This window comes from Lytechinus pictus, chromosome 2 (genome assembly GCF_037042905.1).
Source record: "Lytechinus pictus isolate F3 Inbred chromosome 2, Lp3.0, whole genome shotgun sequence".
Classification (NCBI taxonomy): domain Eukaryota; kingdom Metazoa; phylum Echinodermata; class Echinoidea; order Temnopleuroida; family Toxopneustidae; genus Lytechinus; species Lytechinus pictus.
The window spans coordinates 20,612,875-20,635,920 of record NC_087246.1 but is presented as its reverse complement, the minus strand read 5'-3'; positions in this window follow the sequence as shown (position 1 = coordinate 20,635,920).

The following is a 23,046-nucleotide window of genomic DNA, read 5'->3' as shown; positions in this document are numbered from 1 at the left end:
TAACTGCAAACAGTCCTTATAACACGTCCCTTTCGATCAGGCCAGAGCGTATATAAAAAATATCTGCTCGCGCTGATCGCGCTCACAATTATTATTTGTTACATACGCATCTTGGACCACAAACATTGCTCAAAATGTTCAATTTTCAGGACAAAATACATGAAATTTCCACAAAAAATAGCTCGCGCTCGAATTATCTAAGTATATATTTATGTTCTTTTATAAGAAGAAAGCTAAGAAGTGACTGATATGTATATTTATATATATATATATGTGTGTGTGTGTTTGTGTGTGTATGTGAGGGTGTGTGTGTGGTATGTGTGTGTGTGTGTGTAATTATGGAAAACAAAAATTGTGTCTGCCCCCCCCCCCCCACCTTGAGAAGAGATTGCAGCACCCCCACTGAAAAAATCGTTCCCAGGTCCCTGAGGTTCACCGTCCTCAACATTCAACTTCTCTTCTTCACAACACATATTTATGCTGGAGGTTCACCGTCATCAACATTCAACTTCTCTTCTTCATAACACCTATTTATGATATGAAGGAGGATCACGGTCTTCAACATTCAACTTCTCTTCTTCACAACACATATTTATGCTGGAGGTTCACCGTCATCAACATTCAACTTCTCTTCTTCATAACACCTATTTATGATATGAAGGAGGATCACGGTCTTCAACATTCAACTTCTCTTCTTCATAACACCTATTTATGCTGGAGGTTCACCATCATCAACATTCAACTTCTCTTCTTCACAACACCTATTTATGATATGAAGGAGGATCACGGTCTTCAACATTCAACTTCTCTTCTTCACAACACCTATTTGTGCTGGAGGTTCACCGTCATCAACATTCAACTTCTCTTCTTCACAACACCTGTTTATGATATGAAGGAGGATCACGGTCTTCAACATTCAACTTCTCTTCTTCATAACACCTATTTATGCTGGAGGTTCACCATCATCAACATTCAACTTCTCTTCTTCACAACACCTATTTATGATATGAAGGAGGATCACGGTCTTCAACATTCAACTTCTCTTCTTCACAACACCTATTTGTGCTGGAGGTTCACCGTCATCAACATTCAACTTCTCTTCTTCACAACACCTATTTATGAAGGAAATTCACTGCAATCAACATTTAACTTCGCAAACAAAGATAGGTCATATGCTCTTATATACTTTGTCTTCTACATAACTATCATGAATGAGAAATGATCCTTTTTACATCACAGGAAAACACAACAACACATGTACACTACATTTCGGTTGGGAACCAACCTGCAGTCTTGGTTCTCTAACGATGAAGAGGAACTGATCATCGTAATAAATCACGTTCTTTTGAATTTCAACACCTTAAAATAAACTCTGAGATAAAGAACTGATTTGTTCAATAAATTTGAATTTAGCAGTCACAAATAGGTCTGAAATATCCAGATTTAAGATATCATATATATGCTTACTCAGTATTTGCACATTTCTCTTGAAGTTGGGATTTTTTACAATAATGATCTGAAAACCAAGAAATTCTTTCCCTGATCATGCATCAGTATCAACGCATGCATGCATTGCATACATGCTTCCCTCTCTCTTATCTCTTATCTTTTATAAGAGTCGAGAGGGCTACTAGCAGTGACCCCCTTGTTGAAAAGTTATATACAGAATGTTTTAATGGCAGTGTATTGCATGTTGTGTGCATGTGTGTATATTTTGCATATAACTTCACAGATATGACATAGCCTTGTTTTTTTTTTTTTTTTTTTTTCTTACACAGTACATCTAAACACTCCTGTAACAAATAACATATTAATGTTGAATTATCTGGATATTATATACTCTAACTATAGGTGCCATGAGTAATACACAATTTACTTATAATTTTGATGTTTATTAGCATCTTAATATGATGTACTTTATTCATACAATGAATAGGATACTCAGTAACTTAACATCATTACTATAGTTGTGGTGGAAGCATATAATTCACTGACTATCAGTGCTACTTCGAGTTACTCTAGCTTAAGGATATTGCGAAATAAGCCAGCAGCGCTACTCTCGTTATACATGTATAGTATACCATTATACTTCATTTAAACTGCAGGGACTGCGTTGTCTTAGATACATGTACGTAAACATGAATGCAGCTGTCACAACAAAGAAACAGGACTGAATTTATACATGTAAGCGTACTTGAGTAAAGTAAGCGCATAGTTCTTAAACACTCCTGTGATATAATATTTAGATAGTAACCTTACCCATATTGCAGTACTTAATCACTAATATTTAAAAAAAAAAAAAAATCACAGAACATGGGTTTGAGACAGCCTTATTATTGATGTTTTTTCTATACATTCAATAAGAACACACTACTTACAAATAGAAAATCAACAATGAATTATTTGAAATTACAACAGTCAAATGTGTACTGAATAATATACATTTTGCTAATAGTTGCACCATTTATACTCTAAGCACATGTGTTACTCAATACATTTTACTCATAATCTTGATGTTTATATAAGTGTTCGAATTTAATATATTCCATTCATATACATTTGCTGAGTAACTTCACATTTTCTTATAGTTGTAATGGAAGCCAAAAACACAGTTGTTCCTTATTCATGTATCATGTGCGAAATCATTTATAATCATTTATATTTCAGGAGCTGACAGTGAGTGACACCTTGAGTTTCTCAGGCTTATCTGTGTTTGATGTATCATGCATTTTCATTTGAACTCCAGGGGCTGTGTTGTTTTAAGATGAACATGCATTTAGCAGTCATAAACAGGACTGAATTATTCGGATGTACATGTAATCCATACATACACTTAAGTTAATGCATACTTATAAACATAGAATATAGAATATAGAGTATTTTATATAACAATACACATAATGCACACAATTCAATACACTTATACTCATGTACATACATGTAATATACAATATGAACAAAACAGTAAGTTACAGAACATCAACACTAAATCAACACGTCTTACATTTACTGTCACAATCACAATCAACATAATCCTTAATTGAAGTGTTCACTGACCCTAATCATAATAATAATCATAATTCAATATAAACATGTAGTTCAACATTTTTCCTCCTTATGCCTCCAGGGTAAAATGATCCGTTTTCCATGACGCTTTTAATTACAACCATTTGTTTATTTGTATGTTATTTATTTAATCGTAGTAGTATTCGTATTCGTACTTGTGATGCTTTTATCAATAGCAGTACTGGTTTTTATAGTAGTTTTTATAGTAGTAGGATTAGTCTTAATGTATCCATGCATACCAATACATCTCTTTTATATTCAAAAAACGTAATTAAACTCAAGCGTATCCTTCTCTATGAACAGTCTTGATACAGAACTTGAAAATGATATTCTGGAGTCTCATCCAGTAGGAGATTGCCGATATTACTTGCCAAATGAATATAATAGCAACATAAACTTCCGCCATAATGAATTAACCCTTTTACATATGAATATCCGAAGCTTATCACGTAATTACGATAAACTATTGAATCTCACACACTCCCTCCAAAATCCATTTTCTGTCATAGGAATCACCGAATCGTGGCTTCATATCAAGTCTCCCCCAATCTTTAATTTAGATGGTTATGATTTCTTACGATGCGATCGTGTACGCGGGAAAGGAGGGGGCGTAGCCCTTTACATTACAAAACAAATAACCTATAAAAAAATTGACATACCTTTCTCTCCAATATTCCAGACAATATTTTTAGAAATTGAAAATGCTTCAAACAAAAACATTATTATTGGTTTATCGTACCGACCCCCTAACGAGTCTCTGGATGCTTACATTCAATATATGGAATCTTGTCTAAGCCTTGTTTCTAAAGGCGGTAAAGCCATTTATCTGATGGGCGATTTTAATGTTAATATGCTCAACGAAAGTGCTCCATACAGAAAGTTACTTTTATCTTTGTCGGCTCATGGTCTAATTCCCACAATCAATCTACCAACCCGAATAACTCCCAATTGTGCTACACTTATCGATAACATATTTACTAATGTTGAGGATATTCAAAGTGGAATATTATACGCGTACATTTCGGATCATCTACCTATATTCTGTATCTTAAAGAACTATATTAAAAGTTATAATCAGAGAAAGCAACCTGACGATAAAATACCGTTTAGGAAAATGACAGACCAAAATATAATTAATCTCACTCACGATTTAGCAGAAGAATCTTGGAATCACGTGTACGAACATGATTCAAATGTTGATTTTGCATATAAATTGTTCTTTGATACTTTTAAAAAACATTTTGATAAAAATATACCTCTGATAAAACAGCAAAAGAGACAAGAAATAATCCGTAAACCCTGGATTACAAGATCTATTCTCAAATCAATCCATAAAAAGAACAAATTATATAAAAATCATATAAAAAGACCAAACGATATACATATTCTAAACAAGTTTTAAAAATTTCGTAATACATTAAACAATGTCATTCGAGCATCACGAAAAAAACATTATACTGATAAATTCCAATATGCTATAGGAAATAGTAAAGAAACTTGGAAAGTAATAAATGACGTCATGGGCAAAAGACAACTTTCAGTATTTCCAGATAAGCTGGAGGATAATGGAAAGATTATTAATGACCCAAAAGAAATTATCACAAATTTGAATACGTATTTTGTGAATATAGGTGTCAAATTATCTCAGGATGTAGCACCAATCCATAATAATAATTCATATTCCTATTTAGATACCCTTAGTAATAAGAATCCAGAATCTCTTTTTCTCAAACCAGTTAGCCCACATGAAGTAGTATTAATTGTTAAAAAGATGAAGAATAGCAAAGCGATAGGTCACGACGAATTAAACACTTTTCTTTTAAAGAAGATTATTCACTACATTGTTGATCCTTTGTGTCATATCTTTAATTTATCAATACGCACCGGCAAATATCCTCAAGCTTTCAAACTTGCACGTGTTATACCAATATTCAAAAAAGGAAACACAAATGAATGTACGAACTACCGTCCGATATCTATATTACCATGTATATCTAAAATACTGGAAAGAATTATTTACAATCAATTGTTTAATTTTCTGGAAAAATGTAAGATTATAACACCTTGCCAGTATGGATTCCGTAAACACCATTCTACGGAATTAGCAATTGTTGACTTATATGACCGAATTTCTAATGCTATTTCTCGCAAACAGTTTGCAGTTGCTTTATTCATCGATCTTAGTAAAGCATTCGACACCCTCAACCACTCGATTTTGATAAGTAAACTCCAACATTACGGAGTACGGGGAACACCACTATCCTGGTTCAACGACTATCTAACTAATAGACAACAATTTACAACTTATCATCATCTATCATCAAACATTGTGAAGCAAAAGACGGGTGTTCCACAGGGATCAATATTGGGACCACTCTTATTTTTGATATATATTAATGATATTGTGAACAATTCAAAAAAATTATCCCACTTCTTATTTGCAGATGACACAACACTTTTATTTTCTCATTCTGATCTAAATCGTACAATAGACACATTCAACCACGAACTCCCAAAACTTGTTAACTGGTTTCAATTAAATAAACTTGTTCTTAACATCAACAAAACAAATTTCATTGTATTTCACTCCAAAAATAAGAAGATCGCTTCTTGCCCTAATATTAACATTAATAATACAGTCGTAAAAAGGAAAGACCATGTCAAGTTTTTGGGCATTACCTTCGATGAAACTTTGAATTGGAATAACCATGTTAATAATATATCGATTCTTGCATCTCGCATTGTTGGAATTCTTTATAAAATAAGAGACTTACTCCCACAAAATGTTTTATTACTTTTATATAAATCATTTATTTTATCATATTTGTCATATGGCAATATCGTTTGGGGAACTGGGAACAAAACACACCTAGATTCAATATTATTACTCCAAAAGAAAGCTATTAGACTATGCACAAAATCACATTATCTAGCACACACAAATCCTATATTCAAAAATCTCGGTCTTTTAAAAATTCACGACATTAATAAATTACAAATCGGAATATTCATGTATAAACTAACACATAATATGCTACCCAATTATTTTCATACCATGTTTACACTAAATCGTGATATTCATTCCTATGACACAAGAAATTCACTCAATTTTCATTTAGCAAATCCAATCACAACCTCAGCACATAAGTCTATTCGCCACACTGGTCCAGACATATGGCATTCTTTACCAATGAATGTTAGAAACTCTTCTTTATTATCTTCATTCAAACAACAGTTAAAAAGGCAACTCCTTGACGCTTATTAATATGTACATAACTATTCTTTACATACTTATATAAATACATGCATGGTGGGGGGGGCGGGTGGGTTTTTTTTTTTTTTTTTTTTTTTTTTTTTTTTTTTTTTTTTTTTTTTTTTTTTTTTTTTTTTTTTTTAGTTCTAAGTATCATATAAATGCAATATAACTTTATCATTGATAGAAGTTTTATCCGTTCAGTATTTCAAATAACTGTATTTTGTTTTCTATCATTTACCGATTAATATACTTTTTTGGGGTGACCCAACTTAACAAGCACATTGCTTTCATGGGCATCCAATTTTCCTGATCTATATATTAACATATAACGAACTGCTGTGTATTTTTTTTTTTTTAAAGTATGTATATGATACGTCATATGTATAATGTCTCATTTTTTACACTTTGTAATGTTTGTTTGTATATTCTTGACTTTGTATATTTTTTAATGGAAAATAAATGAAATCAAATCAAAATCAAATAAATATCCAAAGCTACCGGGGGCTCTGTCCAAGAGTCAAGACCCCGTGCAGTGGAGGCTCTTAACTTGTAACTTTTAAAGGGCTCTATAACGGGCCCCTATATGGACCCTTCCCGCATTAACCTTTGTGTTGAAGCACTGGCGTACGGGGGGGGGGGGGGATTGGTTCCACAGCCAAGGGGAAATAAAAGAATATGAAGGAGGCAGCGAAATGAGATGAATGAAATAAAAAAATATAAGACATGATATTTGCTGTGATGTAAAAGTCTATCACACAATTCAATTTTATTTCAAAAGGCCATTTTTCTTCTGGCTCGTTTCGCTCGTTGCCGACTTTTTACAAATTTTCCCACATTTGCTATGGTAGACCCCCTCAAAATATTTAGATGATTACGGTACACAACTGCAGCACTGAATTCACGTGTAGTGTGAAAGCTATATAAATATACACGCAATTTTATTAAAATTAGTGGCCATCTGTAAGGTTTAAAATGGCTTTAATATCAAGAGGTTCCGGGGCTCTACCCCGGACCCCACTCATTTTTGCCATTAAAATGTCAAAATTTTTGCTCGAACGCTCCGCTCGCTCGCATATATATATATTTTTGTCCGATACTCCATAATATCGCCCCCTCAAATTTTTTTGCCTTATGACTCCATTGCCTGCTTTATGATGTGACCGGGAAATTCTTGGTTCTTGCCCCCCCCCCCCAGCCACCGACCCCTGTTACGCCACTGCATGCAACGGGTCAAGCTAATGTGTATCTGGTTGCCCGTGTCGAGTTCTACAAGTTAGGATACATGGTTACCCTGGCTAGACCGTTGGAATATCCCTGGGGGCCCCTTGAAAAAATACTTTATTTTAATTTTAAAAATGCGATAAATAGCCCTAATTATTCCCTTTAATTTTGTTAATTTTAGCCCCCTAAATGTGCATGCGCCGGGTCAAGTCAGTTTTTATCTGATCGCCCGAGTCAAGTTCTACAAGTCAGGATACGTGGTTACCCTGGCTAGGCCGTCGGGATATCCCTGGGGGCCCCTTGAAAAAATACTTTATTTTAATTTAAAAAATGCGATAAATATCCCTTTATTCCCTTTAACTTTGTTAATTTGAGCCCCCTAAATGTGCATGCGCCGGGTCAAATCAGTGTTTATCTGGTTGCTCGAGTCGAGTTCTACAAGTTAGGGTACGTGGTTGCCCTGGCTAGGCCGTCGGGATATCCCTGGGGGCCCCTTGAAAATTTACTTTATTTTAATTTTAAAAATGCGATAAATAGCCCTTTATTCCCTTTAATTTTGTTAATTTTAGCCCCCTAAATGTGCATGCGCCGGGTCAAATCAGTTTTTATCTGATCGCCCGAGTCAAGTTCTACAAGTTAGGATACGTGGTTACCCTGGCTAGGCTGTCGGGATATCCCTGGAGGCCCCTTGAAAATGTACTTTATTTTAATTTTAAAAATGCGATAAATATCCCTTTATTCCCTTTAATTTTGTTAATTTGAGACCCCTTAATGTGCATGCGCCGGGTCAAGTCAGTGTTTATCTGGTTGCCCGTGTCGAGCTCTACAAGTTAGGGTACGTGGTTACCCTGGCTAGGCCGTCGGGATATCCCTGGGGCGCCCCTTGAAAAATTACTTTATTACACACACACCGCCAAAAATGGCCGGTGCCCCCCCCCCTGAAAAAGCAAGGACCCCCCATTGCTCCCCCCCCCCCCCCGGAGGAAAATCCTAGCTACGCCACTGTCTGTGAAGGTCCGAAAACGCTGGAAATTAAAAGCAATGTTAACGTGAATTTTTGTTGCACGTGGTCGTAACATGAAGCTATTACGTAATAGCTTCATGGTCGTATCATGCATGCACTGTACTGCGTGCCCGTGTGTATAACGTATTTCGATATGGCTGTTGGTTGTGCGAAAGACGAAATCAGAGAGCAGGAAGTGGAAAGCGAACTACCCGATTTCGTTTTCGCTGTCTGCGTTTTTCCAAACAGAATCAGGGGGTAGAAAGCGTGTTCTGATTTTGTTTTTAATATATAACAAACACAGGTATAGAATGAGGTATCAGAGAGGACCAAAAGTATTTCTGATTTCATTCTTCTGTTTTTGATCTCCAAAAATGAAATCACAACGGGGTTTTTCTCGTTGTGATTTCGTTTTTGTGTTTCCAAAGACCAATCCATGAGGTTGACTTCCGTTTTTGCTCTACGAAAATCAGGAATGAAAAACAAATTATCCATTAGTACCCTGATTCATGCGCTCGCGTGTTTCCGATTTAGGCCTACAATCTAGGCATTCTGAATATATATTTTAACATGAAATTGAAAATCAAAGCGAGCGCGAAGCGCGACCTTAAAATATTTGACATTCTGATCTGAAAAAGGGGTCAATTTCAGCTCAAGTACTTTGTGAGGTGGATTTGGATCGCACTTAATAAAGAGCTGATAGATTTGACAAAGGACCGGGACATGAAAGTGATGAATATCTTCCTATTCCTCTTGCTAAGAGCGAGATGAAACAGAAAGGACAATTTAACCATTAAAATTAATATCTGATCTATAAATGCCTAATGAGGCGCGAAATCTGATGATAACATGGTATGAAAACTGGACATTTCAAGCACTTTTGTAATTATGAATATGATGTATCAGGTAATATTTTTAACCGTTTATGCGAGCGCAAGTCGCGAGCCAAAATTTTTATAAGGCCAAGTCACAAGGATTACCCTCCTTTTAACTGCCATTATCAATATGTTACTACATTATAACCATGTATTTACTCTACATATGCATTAAATTCTGTGAATCCCATAATCTTGAACCATTAATGCTTCTTTCTTTGACCCATGCTATTTCTGCCCATATATCTCTTGAGGGTTTTTTTGTTCTCTCTCAAGGTGTGTATGGCACATTGAGGAGTATAGAAGCATGTTGGAGATATTGAAAGGGGTAGAATAATTGAATGAAATTCACGAATCGGAGAGATGCCGAGGGGGGGGGGGCAAAGATGTTGAGACAGAAAGGGGGTTTGAGAGAAAAGAGGGGAATTAACTATAAAGGAACAGCAGTCAGGAGAGGGAAAGAGAGAGGGGGGAGGAAATCGAAGGAAGATATGCATACGATAAAAGAGTCCTCGTAGAAAAAGTGAGAGAGAGGGGGGATATGGAACTGAGAGATCATAATGAGATAAGAAAGAAGTAGTAGTGCATGGGCGGATCTATCGCCAATAGGGGGGGGGGGTGCCAATTCGTCTGCGGCCAACTTGTCCACTCATTACATGGTCTACTTTCATTTAGTCTAATGCCAATCTGTCCATCAACATTTCGTCTAACAGCCATTGGTCCATTAACCATTTGGTCCAATCATCATTTCGTCTAATAACCATCTCGTCTATGACCATTTAGTCTCATAACCGGTTGGTCTAATACCCATTTTATTTTCATTCATTTTGCACAATAATACACTTATAGTCCAATTAGATGAAATGGTATGTGGACCAAATGGCTTTTGGGTCCACTGGTCATTAGACGGAATGGCATTAGACTAAATGAAAAAAAAAAGACTATGTGGTGAGTTGACGAACTGATGGACCAAACGATAGTAGACGAGTTGGCAATTAGACAAATTGGAAATAAACCGGGGAAGGGGCCGAAAAATATTTGCACCCGTATTTTCCACAATCAGCCGCTCAAAGTTAATAGGGGTAGTCCAAACAGTCACTTCTTTATTCTCATTAAAGGAGAATGAAACCCTTGAAACCAGCTGAATCCATATCAAAGAGAAAAATCAAAGAAACATATTGTTGAAAGTTTGAGGAAGATTGAATGAATAATAAGAAAGTTATGAGCATTCGAATATTGAGATCACTAATGCCATGTAGATCCTCCCAACGGCAATGCGACCAAGATCTGTGATATCACACACGTACAACTCCCTCATTACTTTAGTACTTGTTTCACTTATATTCTCACTTTTATAGAGTCTATCACAAGGTGAGGTGTTCTCTTTATGAGATGACAAGTACAGAGGTTTCACAACATTATATCATTGATGAATCGTTTGTCATATGATTAGAATGAGCAAAAAGAGATGTTTTGGGGTATATTTTCAGTGTCCAAATGGGAGAGTTGTACGTGTGTGACATCACAGATCTTGGTCGCATTGCCAATGGGAGGATCTCCATATCATTAGTGATCTCGACATTCAAATGCTCATAACTCTTTTATTGCTAGTCCTATTTTACTCAAAGTTTTGTTGTTCTTATTTTTTTGATTTTTCTGCTTTCACAAAAGCTAACTTGCTCCAAGAGTTTCATTCTCCTTTAAACAGCATACACAAAACACAATATACAATAATCTCATAGCCCCTATAGTGCAAGTGCGAAGCGCGAGCTAAAATATTTTTGAAATTTCATGTTTTTTATCCTCAAAATTGAACATTCTGGGCAATGTTTGTGAAATTGAACAAGATGCGTATTTTACTAAAATTGCTGCGAGCGCGAAGGAGCAAAAAAAAAAGTAAGTAAGAAAAGAGAGAAATATACGTTCTGGCCTGATCGAAAAGGGACTTGCTAATGGCGGTTTACAGTTAGCCAAGAAGACGATGCATATTTCAATCAAAATAATGCGAGCGCAAAGCTCGAGCTAAAATGTTTGAAATTCTGACCATAAAAATAGACATTCCAAGCACTTTGTGTATGAACAGAACACAGTGGGAGCACGAAGCGTGAGCGGATAACAATTGAGATATATAGACCTAAAAAGGAACACTATTTTATATTTATGTTTTCTAAATCGTGAAAAGGGTGGGTAATTGGTTACCGTCTTACATTATTTTATAATGCAAGAGCGAGAAGAATTTTTTTTATATTCTAATCTGAAGCGAGATAATTTAAGCATGCTGTTTTCAATAAAGGATAAGCAGCCCGTCTCAATAAACATGCGTGTTCTAGAATTTGTGCATTCTTAATACACTTTTTATCACGGAAAATCAATAATGCGAGCGCGAAGCGCGAACTGATAATATTGGATATTCCGATGTGAAAAGGTCAAATTAAGCACTGCACTGTGCAGGAAAATAATCGTAAAGTGGACATGGATTGCTCTTAAAAAATGAGGCGAATGCAAAGCATGAGCTGAAGTTATTCTGGCCTATATAAGACCGGGACATTCTAAGGACATTTTTTCATCATAATTATGAATGTCTTCCGATTCCTCTTCCCAAGCGCAAAAAGAAACATGTCGATCTTCCGTTTTGAAAAAGTGACAACTTAATTACGGTATTAGGAATTAATGAAATGTTATTAATATCTTATTTACTAATCTAATAAGCCTAATGAGAGCTCTAAATTTGTTGATATTAAAGTGTTAACCCTGGACATTATAAGCACTTTTGTAATTATGAATATGATGCATTAATTACCGGTAACGTACTTTTAGAAATTAATGCGAACGGCAATTGCGAGCAAATTTTTAATTTAATAAACTTATTATTAACTCAAAAAACTGTCATGAAAAGGCGATTTTAAGTACTTTGATTTATATATATTTGAGGTATACATAACTCACCAATTTAAGCACGTGCGTGCAATGCTAGCTGATAAGATTTGACAATCAGACCTTAAAAAGTTATATTTTGATAAATTTATGGAATTGGGCCTACATGAAGAGGATAGGTACTCCACAAATGAAATAATGCTAGGGCACAGCGTGAGCTAAAAATGTTGATACTCAGATCATAAAACGAATATTTTACAAAGCACTTTTTTATTGATTCGTTATACCTCGGTCACACTTTTTCTACGGCGAGTAGAAAACAGTCGTTTAAACATTTTTTTGTGCCAGCTAAATATAGGTGGTTTGAATAAAAATGAATAAAACGGCTGTTTCGACTCTCCGTACGGCCGCCGCAGAGCAAATGTGACCGAGGTATAAATAAAAAAGAATAATGAAAGTTCAATGTCCTAGCTGACCGTACAGTATATGTTTTGTATTTTGACTGCAAAGCTTAAATGTCAAGCTCATATATATCAGCCTATTGAGCAATAATTATGTACTCATCGAAAATGAGCAATGCGAGTGCGAAGCGCGAGCGAAAATTTCAATTTTGCATGTTCTTTTAAATCATCAAAGTCTCCCCTCCCTAATTTTATTCACTTTTCTCCCTCCCTTTTCCCCTCTTCCTTTTCCACTCTCTTTTCCTTCTGTTTCTTCTTCCTTTCTCCATTTTTTGGTCTTTAATCCGCCAACAGGGGGGGGGGGTGACCGCCCCCCTGGATCCTTCTATGGTAGCGATGGTGAAAGCATTTGAATTATTCACCTCACAGTGTTAAACGGGGAAAATAGGAAATGGCTAAATTTTGAAAATCATTAATGTGGAGCCCTATTCAAGTTTAGTTTCATCTATATACACCTTGACAGGGGCTGATCCAGGATTTTCCAAAGTGGGGCCATTCAAGACCTAGTATGCTAGGAAAAAATCATTCCATACACAAAATTCCTGGGAAAAGTTGAAAAATAAGTCCTCACTTGAGAATGAACGACAAAATCCACTAACAAATATTTGATATATTACGGGAGGGGGCACCTTTATTTGTCTCCCCTTTCCTTATTCCTCATCCATTCCATAGGTAGTCCAGATTGGACCTTGTTGTTTGGAAGTGCCTTTTCCCAAAGCTAACATAGAGGGCACATGTCTCCCTATCTCTAATCAGCGCCAATCCACTCATCTTCCCTCCCCAACAAGGAAGATGAGTGGATTGGTGCTGATTAGAGATTGGGAGACATGTGCCCTCTATGTTAGCTTTGGGAAAAAGCACTTCCAAACAACAAGGTCCAATCTGGACTATTCCATAGGCAGATCCAGGTGCCGGACCCAATTATGGGCGGCGGCAACCCCTTTTTTTTTTTTTTTTTTTTTACGGCGCAGATCGGGGAGAAAAATTGTAGTCCCCCCCCCCCATTAGCAAAATTTTGATCTACACCGGGTATTTGTCTGTCGTACCTTCCAGTAAATGAAACAACAAAATAAAAAAAATCACCGTTGCACTATATAGTATTAAAATTTTTGCGAGTCTTTATTTTAACGAGTCAAATATTTTTGTTTATAATGGTATTCATTAATTATAATTATAGTGGAGGTTCGCATCCCGAGAATGTGAAATGAAAAAAAGAAAACAAAAATTGCACTGAACAGGAAACACTAAACGTCCTTTTCAATTCCAATTTACTTAAAGTCATTCAAATAAAAAAAATAAGCATAATTTTTTGATACCTTAACTTGTTCATCACGAATACAATGAAGCCGACAATTATTTAGGTTTGTTTTGGATTAATCTTTATAATAATTCACTTCAAATAAAATTCATACATTAACAGGAAAATATCACAGAAAATAATTAAAAAAAATTAATTGCAGTTGTATAAAACATCATAGAAAATAACATGACAGATAAATTTTATCTCGACAGGCACACTGTTCATTCGATCATAAAACAATCGCGCTGTTTCACTCCTTGTACACGCACAACTCTATCAGTGTTGTTTCATCTTCATCTGTCCTCAATGGCAAGGACACCAGCATGATTCATTCACTTCAAATAAAATTCATACATACATATACAGGAAATATCAAAGAAAAAATTATATAACAAATCAATTGCAGTTGCATAAAACACGATATAAAATAACATGACAGATGAATTTTATCTCGACAGGCACACTGTTTCATTCGATCATGAAACGATCGCGCTGTTTCACTCATTGTACACGCGCAACTCTATCTGAATTGTTTCATCTGTCCTCAATGCGGCAAACACCAGCAGTGCAGTGACGATAATAAGTTGCAGTTGCACGTGCGCGGAGAATGAATTAAATTCGGCGGCTGAGTAAAGTCTAGCGAGAAAGGTACGTCACCAGCGAACTTCACGATAGACCACGCCTACTTGCCGAGGTAACCAACGTTGATTGACGGCCCATTTAGTTTTTTGAGTAGTATGAAAAAGTACAGGCATGTATAAACTTCATTTTAGTTTGAATTCATTAAAAAAACACATTTTTCTTCTAATATAGATGTTTCAAACATATTCCATGTGGAAAACATAATTTTTAAAACATTTATTGCTATATTTTTATCATGAAAAAAGGATTTCTTACGCAACAACAAGTATGATATGTGTGGGCAAGAGAACTACCGTTTTAGCCATAAAGCATATTTTTTATGATTTTATTGTGAGCCTACTCAAGGATTTTTGTTTATTTTTTATGAATTTCCAGACCAAGTTCAACAGCGCCGTCTCGAGCTTGCAATAATGCATGCGATCGCACGCATTTTTCTCCATAGCGAATACACGCGACGAAACTCTGTGGATTTCTCGTGGATTTAACCTCCAAACGTCACTTTCGATACCACATGAAGGTAAGACACTTCATCCCACATAAGTCAATTTAAATATAGTAAACACAGGGCCTAATTTTTTTCACTAAGATGAACTAATTTGCTGAGGAAAAGCATTTCAATGCTCATTTTTTCCGTCGAGAACAGACGATGGTGGCACTCCTAGTACCAATGAGGTCCAACATTACATGTATGGACCTCATAGGCGACATCAGTAGTATTTTGTGTCAGAAATCTTTGTGAAGATGATTATTTTTGTATTTTATCAAAACTACAAGCTATCGTACTGTCTAATCATTACATTTCGATCTCACTAATTGAATACATTGTTAGCAATAAAAAAAATTGAAAGAAATGAAGGGGAACTTACATTTTCACGGCTTTTTCCTGATTTTCTGGGCAACTGCTTCTCTCTTCTGACTCGCGATCGAAGCTGATATGAAGATCACGTGATTCGCGTTCTCGTCAGCTGATCGGTTGGTTATTCTTTTCGTCAGACGTTAATAATATATATTTTATAATGCTAGCATTCATCGCTAATTTAGGTGAAAGAGATTGAAGTTAAACAGCGCCAGGTCGGAATCATAATTATTTTGGAAGAGTGTATTTATACACTCGATCTCATACCTGACGTAGACGGCGCTATTCAACAAATGCACAATCTTCAATATGAAAATAAAACAGAAAGAACGCCTTGAACACAGGCCAAAATGCCTAACGATTTCTCCGCGGCATTAACAACTATCGTAAAGGGCGCTCCATTTATCAATAAAGATGGACGCTAAGCTGTCTATGGCGACAAAATTTGCCGCAAATATTTACGAAGAATTGTGAGAAATGGTCTGAAAATGCAACAAAAGAACCGGTGAGTACCGATTAAACATTATTAAATTTATAAATAGATTATACATACCTTGTAGATTTAGTTTTTAAGGTGATATTAGTGCTTAGTTCTAAGCTAGGGAGGCCCAAACGCGCGTGAGTGGAGTCCCAGTTTATTAGCACGGGTAAGTATTGGGGTGTCGCCTAGAGTGGATGGTGGCAATGCACACTGTTTACGCACTTGCAATTGGCTTTTCATTTGCCCATAGCAATTTTGCTCAGTGGATCGGCCGACCTTTTGGTAACTCTACCTTTCGCATGAAAAGCCATGAATTATTTCATGTGATAATGATGTGATCTACGTGATGATCCAATCAGTGGTCTCCCAAACACCTACACTCCAGAGTCCAGGCCAGATTTGTCTTTGACTTTGACTTCGGCGCGCGGCCGGCAGAGCAGCTACCCGGTACATAAAATATATCATGTGGGACTACAATCAACTTTCAGCAATTTTCATAAGAATTATTTACATCCATTCGTTCAAACACAAGTAGGTTACCTTAGTTATAGTGAAATAAAATATTTCAATCATACCTTCTTTTTCTCCTTCCCCATTATTCAACTTTGTCAATTATTTCAGATCTGATCAAATTACGATGAATTCAGAAAGTCAGAAATCCCAAACTGAGATGTGAGGCACGTGTGCATTTCGCAAGTCTCTTTAAAGAATAGTCTTAACACTAGCCCTTAAAAATTCAATTGAAGGCCATTATGCAAGTAAGTACTAGGACTAGGAGAAAAAAATGCTGAAAATATGAATAATAACCGCACGGAAATGACTTTACAAATTGCACTTAAGATCTGATTTTCAAAAATTCGTCATGAATTTTAAACGTTAGACAAACAGAAGAACAACTATTTATCATTACGGACTATTAATCAAAGACTAAGGACCAAGCAAGGATCGGGAATAAATACATTTTGCTTATTTAATAATATTAGATGTATATGTTCATTTATACGCATATTCATTATTGTAAATATGTTAATTTTCATACGCAAATTCATTATTGTACATATGTTCTTGTTGAGACTCTCATATATCCAATTGGGGGTCGATGGAGTTTAATAAAATCTTATCTTGTCTGATGAATATATAGGAATTCAGTGGAAGTTCACCCCAAAAAAAGTTTATTGTAAAAATAGCAGAAAAAATAATTAAAAATAATGCCGAAGGTATGAGAAAATCCATCAAAGAATTAAAAAGTTATGAGAATTGTACTGTAAGACGTCATATGCGAGCAGCTCTCTAGCTACATATATAGCGAATGGTAAAAATCAATGAAATTTTATTTCTTCAAGTTCAGAAAATTGTAAATGGTTTTTACTGTAGTATACAAATCAGTTGATCATGAAAAGAAAACAAAAATAAGTCATCAGGAACCATTGAAAAATGAAATTCATGCATTTTATATTACATAACATATGGGACAGCTGCTCGTTTATGACGTCACAAATCCAAAACATAACTTTTTTAATCTTTATTGGATTTTCATCAAACATTCACCAATATATATATTTTTTCTGTTATTTTTATAACAAACTTTTCTTCAGGGTGAACTTCCTTCCCCTGAGACGTTCAAATTAGCTGTAAATATATCGAATATTTATTACAAGTCCTTACTTTGTGTGATTACTGTACGAAAATAAATTCGCTTTTATTCGACCAATGAAGGAAGGGAACATTTTAATTATCACTGACCTAAAAATATTCAAATCAATATCAGGACGTTTTATGCCAAAATCGCGGGACGCAGAGAGACGCGGTGGTCTCAGTAAGGGTACTACTCGAGCGGGCCTCGAGTCCGGGATGAAATTAATAGGTCTATCATGGACCCTACTATAAGAAGTATAGGGTCCATGCTCAAATTAACCAAGCAAAACGCTGGAAATTCCTTTAAAATCTGATTTAAAAAAAATCGACATAGTTCTTCTATGTGCACGCCGTCATGCAATAGTCGGGCTCAGGGTCGCTAGGGCTTTTTTTTTTTTGGGGGGGGGGGTGGAGGCTCTGATTACCGACAAATGCAAATATCGGTACCGATTCCCGTTCCGGCGACCATGTGTCATGGTACGTAGAGTTCCCCATTCTCCTTAGTCCCATTTTCTCTCACCATACCCAGGGACAATCCCAGCTTTCATCAATAGGGGGGGGGGGGGCGAAAAAAATATTTCATTTATTTCCCCATCACGGCCACCCAAATCTGATATTTTTCTTTTTCTTCTTTTTTAGGGATTAGTCCTATCTAAATTTTCATTCTTAGAAACAAGATAAGGCATTTCACATTGCCTGGATACAATTTACCATGCGAGCGCGGCTGAGGGCGAGCCAAATTTTTTTATATAGATATTTTGTATATTTAGACCTAATAATTGAACATTGTGAGTAGCTTTTGTGATCATCATGAACTATATGTGTATCTAACTAAAAGTTCAATTTCGAGTGCAAAGCGCGGGCTCAAATTTATAATAGACAGCTCGCAGTGATCCATGAAAAGAAAACATATTTCCCCAATCCTAACATTGTGAGCGCAAAGCGGGAGCTGAAAATGTTTCAAAGATCTATTTCTACCTGAAAACTCGATTGCAACCATGAAAGGGATATAATAATGACCAAACAATAATGTGAGAGCTGAAAATTTTGATTTCTGACCAGAAAACTGGACATTCTAAGCACTTTTTGTATGACTAATATGCGTATAATATGCGAGACGAACTTAACAGCATGACTGATACAATTGAATCTCTTTTTATTGAAATTACTATCCCTAACAGCAAAAACATTATCATAGGTGTTATATACAGGCCTCCGAGTTCGAATATTAAATCATTTTTAGATCATCTCTCAGACTTAGTTAAAAATCCAATTTTTGATAATAAAAATTGCTTTATAATGGGCGATTTTAATATTGATTTATTAAAACAAAATAATGTCACACAAGATTTTTTGGAAACATTTTTATCCGCTTCTTACTTACCTTTAATATCTAAACCCACACGCATAGTCAATGAATCCGCTTCTCTTATTGATAATATTTTCTGTAACGTTCTTCCCCCACCCGATTCCTTCATATTACTCTCTGATATCACTGATCACTTCCCTGTCTCGACTAATTTCTCTTTAAAAGACAGATTCAATAACATATATAACCGTCCATTAAAACGAAGAATAACACACGAAAATATAGCTCGTCTGGGTGCTAGTTTAGACGATGTTGATTGGTCTTGTGTCTTTGATAATAATGACGTAAACTTGTCCTTTGAAAATTTTATGAACATTTTTAATTTACACTTTGACACTCATATTCCAAAACTTAGAGATAAGACATCTAACTACAAAAAATCACCGAAGCTCCCATGGATTTCCAAATCGCTCTTGCGTTCGATAAATAGGAAGAATAATTTGTATTATAAACATAAAATGAAACGCTCTGAGCAATCCAAACTTAAATATACTTCTTACAAAAATACATTGACAAAAATTATACGTTTAGAAAAGAAAAGATATTTTACTAACCAGTTACAACTTTACAAGCGTGATATGCAAAATACTTGGAAAGTTTTAAAACAAGCAATGAATATATCAAATAACAAATCTAATATTACAAAAATTAGATCTGGCGATGTTATTTTTGAAGATTCCCACCAAATTTGTAGTATCCTGAATAATCATTTTTCTTCAATTGGGGAAAATCTTGCAAGTAATATTCCTCCCGCAACAAAACACTTTTCTGAATTTTTAGGCCCACCAAATTCTAGTTCAATGTTTCTCGCTCCAACTTATAATCAGGAGATAATTAATATTGTCTCTGATTTTAGTTCTAAAAAAAGTACAGGACATGATGACATCAATAATTTTCTTCTTAAGGGGGTAATATCGTCAATTGCGGATCCCCTAACTCATATTTTCAATCTGTCACTTCTTAACGGCATTGTCCCCGAGAGCATGAAAATTGCAAAAGTCATTCCCTTGTTTAAAAAGGGTGATAAATTAGATGTTAATAATTATCGCCCTATTTCTTTGTTATCTACATTGTCGAAAATACTTGAAAAGATTATTTATAAAAGAACTGTAAATTTTTTCAAATCAAATAATATTCTTTCAAATTCCCAATTTGGATTTAGGGAAAAGCATAGCACCACACATGCTTTATTGAGTTTCATTGAAAAAGCGGCACATTCAATCGATAAATCTTCTCATTTAATTGGTTTGTTCCTGGACTTCTCCAAGGCCTTCGACACCATTAATCATGATATTTTACTTAACAAATTACATCATTATGGAGTGCGTGGGAAGGCCTTGGAGTGGTTCAGGAGCTACCTCTTGAATAGGAAGCAATATGTATTTTTAAACGGTTGCAATTCTCAAATGAAAAAAAATAATTGTGGAGTTCCCCAGGGTAGTATCTTAGGCCCGATTTTGTTTATAGTTTATATTAATGATTTTTGTAGATCATCAGACGTTCTTTCTTTCATTCTCTTTGCGGACGACTCTAACTTATTTTTTTCACATAAAAATCCTCTTCACCTTGCTAATATAATCAACTCTGAACTAGAAAATGTTACCGAATGGATAAGAGCAAATAAATTGTCACTAAATCTTCAAAAAACAAAATACATGTTGTTTAGCAACTCCATAAATACACTTCCTGTTGATATTATTTTGGATGGAACTCCCTTGGAAAATGTATCCCATATTAAGTTTCTTGGAATAACAGTCGATAATAAGCTCTCATGGAAATTTCACATAGATAACATATGTAAAACTATTTCACGCAACATTGGTATAATCAACAAGCTTAAATTTTGTTTACCATTATCGTCCCTGCTTACATTATATTCATCCCTTATATTGCCTTACTTAAATTATGGAATTTTAGCGTGGGGTAACACACAACAAACACTCTTAGACAAATTACTCCTATTACAAAAGAAGTCTCTACGTATTATATGTCACACGGCATATTTGTCTCATACTGACCCATTATTTTTTTAACATAGAATATTGAAAATTAAGGACTTATATTTGTTTAATCTCGGTCAATTTATGTATAACTATAACAACAACAACCTCCCAAATGTATTCAATTCAATGTTTCCAAAAAATCAATCCATTCACAACTATCCAACAAGGCGATTGGGTGAATTTCATTTACCACTTTTAAGAACTTTGCGGGCTCAGAACACATTTATATACGATGGACCGAAGTTATGGAACTCACTTCATAATGATATAACAAATGCAAAATCTTTGAACTCTTTTAAGACTAAATTCAAATTATCTCTATTAAAACCTTATAATATACTCCCAAATTAATTTTAATTCATCATTTCTGTCAAGTCATCATCATTATTATGTCAAGTCATCATCATTATTACTTTAAACTAAAATTAAAACATAAAATTATTATCCTTTTTTTATTAAAAAAATCTGACACAAGTCCTTCTCAGATGTGCTCATTATTGTGTCTATCCTCTCCTCTATTTTCTCCTCTCCAGTCCGCTTATCCGCCTTCCTACCGGTTATTTGTTTAACGGCATCAATCACATTTTTCGTGCATTATATTCTTTCCAGGTTATTTTATATATTTTTTCTCCTCTTATACACATCATTGAATCCAGTTTGCTTGAGTCCACGACGGCATGTGTTCTATCTACGTACAGCAGCACCCATCCATCTTCTCAGGGCATTCTCCCCCTTTTTCCCTTTTTTTTTTTTTTTTTTTTTTTTTTTTTTTTTTTTTTCTTCTCAAGTTTTTCTGGGGGGGGGGGGGGTGGGAAGGGTAGATATTTTTAGGACGGGTTGTTTTGTCCTTCACCAAACTGTATATTTTTTATTACTTTGTATTTATTTTGTGAGTATTTCCCTCTCATTTATTCATTCTTTTCTCATTTGATTATCTGTATTTATACTTTGTCATTTTGTTATTTGTTGTGTTATCTATTTCTTGAGGAGCCCACATTGTACAAGCATTGCTTTTTAGTGGGTCCCTCCATTTCCATCTTAATTTAATTTATATTGAAAAATAGTATATATATTTAAAACCTACAATGTGTTGCCCAAATCGTCTAAGTGTTTTTTTTTTTTTTTTTCACTACATATGTATAATTAATTTTGTTTGCAACGGATACAAATATTTATGTTTTATATATGGTATACAATTTGTTTTTGTTTGATGGAAGTGAAATAAATGAATTTGAATTTGAATTTATATCTAAGCAATTCATGCAAGCGCGAGCTGAAACTTATAATTAACTGTTCTGAAAACAACATGTTAAAGGAGAATGAAACCCTTGAAACCAGCTGAATCCATATCAAAGAGAAAAATCAAAGAAACATATTGTTGAAAGTTTGAGGAAGATTGAATGAATAATAAGAAAGTTATGAGCATTTAAATATTGAGATCACCAGTGCCATGTAGATCCTCCCATCGGCAATGCGACCAAGATCTGTGATATCACACACGTACAACTCCCTCATTACTCTAGTACTTATTTCACTTATATTCTCACTTTTATAGAGTCTATCACAAGGTGAGGTGTTCTCTTTATGAGATGACAAGTACAGAGGTTTCACAACATTATACCATTGATGAATCGTTTGTCATATGATTAGAATAAGCAAAAAGAGATGTTTTGGGGTATATTTTCAGTGTCCAAATGGGAGAGTTGTACGTGTGTGACATCACAGATCTTGGTCGCATTGCCAATGGGAGGATCTCCATAGCATTAGTGATCTCGATATTCAAATGCTCATAACTCTTTTATTGCTAGTCCTATTTTACTCAAAGTTTTGTTGATCTTATTCTTTGATTTTTCTGCTTTCACAAAAGCTAACTTGCTCCAAGAGTTTCATTTTCCTTTAATGTTTGCAGTGACTCATGAATAGATCGAATTCATCGAATAGAGCGAGCGCGGAGCTCGAGCTGAAAAAAATTGAGATATTCGACCTGGACTGTTTAAGGGCGTC